We start from the raw sequence: 6502 nt of genomic DNA, 5'->3' as shown, positions 1-6502 counted from the left end.
ATCAGGGCAATTTTATAATCGATTCAAGCAGCAACAATTACATTCATTCCTTCTAAATATTACCTTCAAATTCATTTTCCTTAGCGTTGCGTAATAGTGGCTGAACACATACCACACTAAAAACCAGGCTTACTCTCCCAAATAGTCGAAGGTCCTATAGCAGTGGTTCTCTAAGCGTGGGTCGCGCAGGGTCAAAAAATGGGTCGCTCTATGGTGATTCAATCCTGCGCAAACGAACTTTTTCCATTTCATTTTTCAAGTATTTTAAATCCAATCATGACTGAAATCATAAGCATTTCATGTGGCATCAACTCTGTAACCTGGATTAAAGCATCGTAAGTGGTTTTATGAACGTTTTGGTGGCAGCCAACTACAGTAGCTATAAGACAGGTGTAAGCGGTAGCCGCACATTTGCTTTATTACTTTTTATTTTTTTGGAAGATATTCTGCTAGCTCGTATTACAAACATATACCTCTAAATCAGCGGTTCCCAAACTTTTCTAAAAAGATTGCCTGGTGGACCCTTTGCGGTTATACTGATATTTCGCGCCCCTGAAAAAATCAAGGTTCAGTTGACCCCTGTAGTACACTAGTGCAGTCACAACTTTCTAACTAATGCTAACGATTTGTGGATAGCAGATAATACAGCATAATAGATGCTTTATGATGTCACCAGAAACAATAAAACACGCTTTATTATGGAATAATAAAGCATAACTAAAGACTAAGATTGGTGAAAGACAATGTTTAAAACATAGACTAATACTAATGTTTAAAAACATTGGCTAAAGACTAATGTTGAAAAACTGAAGGACTAATTTAATTCTTATTGCGGACCCTCTGAAACAGCTGCACGGACCCCAATTGGTCCGCGGACCCCAGTTTGGGAACCGCTGCTCTAAATTCTGTTAGACTAACGTTTTTATAGTGCCGTAGTAGTCACTGATAAACTTGGGATTAGAATTAAGAATATTGTGTTTTATTTATTCGCACTTGACGTCCTGAGCAGAAACTCGTCCGTTTCAGTTCAAGCTATAGGTTCGTTTCTTTCTATGCTAGCTATAGGTTTTGTTCCTTTCAACTAGGTCAGTGCTTTTCAAGCTTTAAAATTTCCATCCGCACTTTTTTTTCGAAAAATTTCCACCCGCACGAAACAAGCTCAGTAAGTTTGCAACCTTTAGTTTTATTTGTAAAATAACAATGAAAGGGTTTGTGTGTTAAACCGTGTTCCTAAGCCTTGACCGATATAAAATAGATAGCTTAAGCTGCAATGAACCACTATACGAGACTATATTATTGTACCTGTAACGCATAAGTGGGCGCATTAGCTTATTGGATTACTGTATTACACATAATAAAAGATAATAATAATGCACCATTTTCATCCGCACGACGTTAGTCATCCGCATTACAAGTTTTTTTTATCCGCACAAGTGTGTACCCATCCCACGCGTTGAAAAGCACTGAACTAGGTCACTACTTGCAGGTAGTATTGTTGAAAGTTAGAATCAATCATTTGTTTGTAATAAATGATTGTTTCATAAAGGCTACTACATCTGGTTATCTGTGTCTTTTTGTATTTCATGCACGTCAGAAAACACATTTTTTAATGTTTGAGGCTTGGGTCGCGAGATGTTCATAAAACTCAGATTTGGGTCGCGCTCAAAAAAGTTTGAGAACCACTGTCCTATAGCGTATTTACTCGCAAATGGCGACGCGAAGCTAGTCTTCGCCATTTAAGAATAAAATCCCCGCTTTTCAGAACACCAGAAATTAGGCTGGAACGTTCAACCATTTAACACTGCGAGGTTTGAATCGCCTTCACCAATAACTTTTTCCGCTAAATCGATGCTTAACCTTTTTTTCAATACTAAGTGTAAGTAAAACTGCAAAGCTTTAGCGACCCAATTCTCTTCACTGAACCTTTAGTAAGCTTACGCTAACAACAATTTGCAGTTTGCATTCTTGAACAAAACGTGAGTGAAAATTTGGTTAAGTGCTTTCAATCTTAGCACTTGTAAACTAAGTTTATCCCGAAATTATTTTACTACCAACTGTTAAGGCTTGTGCAACTACTTTTCAGGGGCTGAAGCCGCCCAAGTTTGGAGTTGCTATGATTTTTCTTGAACCAGTCTTGAAATTCGATTTTTCTCCCAAATGCTATTTTTATTTTTTTTTACATTGAAAATATTTACTTCGAATTTACGTAATATGAGCCATATCTTTGTATTGCTTCCAAAAACTTTGACAAATCTTGCTTATAACCAGTTTCAATAACCATGTGAACTACTGCAGTCGGCGACCCAACCAAATAAAACGGCCACCCGGTTTTTGGCCTTCTATATGGGTTGAGAAAAACTGGGAACTTATCAATCAAAGTTAACCTCGGGAGAAAAAGCGGCTATCATAGTTACGGTCATAATAGCGAGGCTCGAGCGCCGACGAAACCTGAAACTATGGATGGCGACAATTTAAGAGTAATCTAGGGTAGACTACACTTAACGGGTGTTATTTCTGCTATATGTTGTGCGAATACACGCTTTGGCGCTGCTCTGGAATCCTACCATATTTTTACAGCAACGAAACGAGTTGCCAAAATTGATATTGCAAGGAAGAAATAAATAAGTTAGAGAATAAATAAAATAGTCAATGAAAGATACACATAAGTTCTACTTTGCCCTGATGAACCACGGTTGTGACACAAGTATTTAACAGTTGTTTTTCTGGCTTGCCTTACTTGCATCTTTGACCCTCAGATTCGGTTTGTTTGCGATGGCTTTAGATGTACTAATAAATAGAATACTTATACTTGGCCCGCCGAAACCCAAACGCTAACTCGCATCCTAACTCAAATAATGTTAGCAATTTAAAACCCTTACAAAAATATGTTAGGTTTCTTGAAAAGCGCCTACGCTTGGTTTGCTGTAGGGCTACAGCAGTGGTTCTCAACCTAGGTGCCCCGCGGCACTCTGGGGGACCGTTTTGAACGCCCCAGAGTGCCAAGAAATATTTCAAATTCTTTAGGATTCCAATTTTTGCTCTATTGGTAAGCTTCTTGATACAATTTTTTGTGTACAATAAAAGTGCGAAAACTGAAAAGGTGTTTTCAACGTTGTTGCACAGTTAATGTTCTGTTTTAATCTTGTTTATTGTAACGCAGTGATTCCCAAACTTTTTTTCTCACGTACCATTTTAAGCTTGTGTACAGTGTTCATGTACCACCTAGCCAAGTTACATCTGACTGGAACCAAACTATAACTATTTTAGCATATATATAGGAAAATGAGCATGTAGCTGTATTAAAGTTTAGCAAGTGTCATTCCAAGAAGACATAAAAGCCATAAATTAAGCAAAACCCAACCAATAGTTTTAATGCGATCGATGTAGATGACTGTACTTTCGTTTTAGACATGTTCCTTTAGTTCTCGCACTGACCCTCTATTTTAAAAGAAATTACAGTAGTTCAATATGATTGAAATATCATTATACATACGGCATACTACACTGCTGCTATTAGTTCATTACTACAAACCAGCTAGCAATTAACGTTTTATTATGTGGAACCAGTTAAGTGTTACGTCACCACCTAAAAGACTCTCGCGTACCACCGGTGGTACGCGTACCACAGTTTGGGAACCACTGTTGTAACGTTACAGTTAACCACTCAGCAAAAATACGAGCAAGGGTGCCGCGAACTATTTATAATTTTTGCACAAACACTGTGCTACAGTATTCTTACCTAGCAACTTATGCTGAAAATACTGTTTCTGTGCTACAACTGTAGCCCAATTAGCTTTCATAAGCTGCTCTATGCCGCGTGATTTTAAAAGGCCGTTGTGGTTTCCAGCAGGAAAAAAAACGCTTGTGGCAGACCTTATTCTGTTACGTCATAGACGGTGGGGAATTTGAAACTAAACAAACACGTGAGAATTGCGAAGGCGCGTCAACATGGGAATTTCGCGATGGCATGTAAGGACCCTCGGAATGTAGACGTTTAAATAAAGTTGATTTTGATTGATTTCAAACACCTGGTTCTACTGTTTCCATAAAAATACAGAATCTAGAATAGTTAATGAAATCGTAATATTATTCTGTTTACAAACGATTCGTCAACAATGTATGCATACAGCAAATGTATCAATAAAAATGCTTTGACAAAAATTCTGTAAATTAAACGCTCTAGTAAATGACATAAACGCTCTGACAGAAGGCAAGCGTACGACACATTTACTGTGTAACCCAAACTCCAAGTTATATGCCAAACAATTTAAGCACCAATATTTTTCTATAAATTCCTCATGTACATTAACGCTGTATTCATACAGGGTTATAGGCTACCTTCATTTTTATGTTTCCTGTAGAAAAACGAAAATTGTTCACATTTCTACCATCCCATAAAGAGCTTTTTTGTATTTTTACAACCCCTGTGTTTGTTTAAATCGTTTTACTCGCAAATTCGCTTTTATCAGGATTGGAGTCGTAAACTGATAGGTTTCTGTTGCTGGAAATAAATGAACCGATTCAATAAGGTCACCCGTATAAGCTTAAACGGAACTTTTTTAAATTTTGTGACACACAAGAAAAAATGCGGCCTACTTTTTTTAAAAGACCAACGTCCCTCATTACGCGTAACAACTTTGTCATTTATAACTTGAGTTTGCTCTGCAATTTTACTTGTTGGTCATGCTTCATGCAAGGCGATATGGTGTTCGGCAAATGCCACAAATCTATCAACTATCTTATGAATATGGATGTCCGATAATATCGTATCGCAGCCGATACCAAGTGGTAGTTTTAGTACTCCTCCGATACAAGGGTGGTATCGACGATACAATGGTATCGGTGCCGATCCGATACCAAATTAACAGCCATGTTTCACGATCAAAACGATAAATTTCTGAGAAAATATTACATGAAAAATAATTTTGCTTATTTGAGCAGAGCAATGACGTCATTTGGCTTCGAATAGCGATCGTTTGTATGTCCAAAATATCGAGTATTGATTTCGGAATAAAATGTTAAGTATCCAACATCGATGGTTTATATTAGTATACATTCAAGTTTCGCATGCTTGCCTGCATTCCATGTTTGTAATATGAATAACTTCCGAACCAACAAAAGTCACGATACACTTGAGATCTCTCAAATCAACAGCTTATCAAAATGCTGGAGCGCTGTTCTTACTCAGACGCGTGTTTATGTTTTTTAAGCACTTTTCACATGACTGCTTTACTATGATAACCCTCTAACAAATTTAGGCCAGTTTAAGTTGTATTTTGCAAAGAGCTTAAATAGTTATAATTTAAGGTACATTGTTTAACTTAAAACGTTTGAAAAACTAGTTCTGTATATAAATGTTTATGTGTGCTTTACTATAAAACGATTTAAATATTACATGAAAATAGAACAATTTCATCAAGCGGGTTGCTAAGCTGAGGCCCGTTATTCGGGGTAGGTGGACAAGTTTTAGGGGGTCCATAAATGCTCTATTAAAATCGTTGTGTAAAATTTGAAAGCTGAAATAAAAACGCCGCGGCGCATTCTCCTTAATTGTATTTAATGCTTGTCTTTTTTAAATCAAAAACAGCAGGTTTCATGTCAACCCGTTTTACGTTGTCAGTTTATGACTTCATCTCAAAAAAAAGTTCAAGAACACGCGTGTACTAAAGCTTGTACAACAACTGAACAATTTCAGTGAAAAACACTTTTGAGGAATATTCCTGGAAATTTTTCGAACCCTTACATTTGCAAAGAGTGTGACCGCGCAGGTTGTCTACATAGCTGAACGCTTCACCGACATTTTGACCTTATGACACCTGTGCCGTGTTTACCCCATTTTTTCTCGTCTGCCCACCGCTATTTTGCTGAATCCTATAAGATCATCTAACCCGGGTTAAACTTAGGCTTTTCACAATAATAAATACTAGAACATCTAAATGTTCCATTAATGCTAAATTTTAAAGTAAGACGTAATAAGAATATCAAAGCCCATACAGAAGCAGGTATCATTTTGAACGTTTCGAATAACTCTTTATTCATTTTCAACAGATGTTTTTTTTTGTCAAAACCCTCAAAAATAAGGTCATTTTTTAAATCGATTTCTTCTTAAAAACAATTTGCTCGCTTAATGTTGCGTTTGTGTTGTCTGCTGACCAAAACAACTTTTAATTTGATGCAAATAACTTACCGACAAACTTCCAGTCATTATCTTAAGATTTATTGGAAACGTTCAAAATGCTAGCTACTTCTGTATAGGCTTTGCTATTAAGTCCAACTACAACCCCAAGCCATGATGCAACAAAGTTCATATGTTTCACATACAAATCAAAAAAAACATGATTGATCCATTCAAAAGTAAAGTTATTGACATCTCATATTTCACCGTCTGTATATCTGCGATAAGAAAAACAAAGTTTGAATACAAGATAAATTGACGTTCGTCGACAATAAAAGTTAATCGGGGTTGGGCTGTGGCCCTTTAATACCGAACAATGGCTTTTCA

This window comes from Ascidiella aspersa, chromosome 4 (assembly GCF_963924565.1).
Source record: "Ascidiella aspersa chromosome 4, kaAscAspe10.2, whole genome shotgun sequence".
Taxonomy (NCBI): Eukaryota; Metazoa; Chordata; class Ascidiacea; order Phlebobranchia; family Ascidiidae; genus Ascidiella; species Ascidiella aspersa.
The sequence above is the reverse complement of the archived record's forward strand: the minus strand, read 5'-3'. Positions refer to the sequence as shown.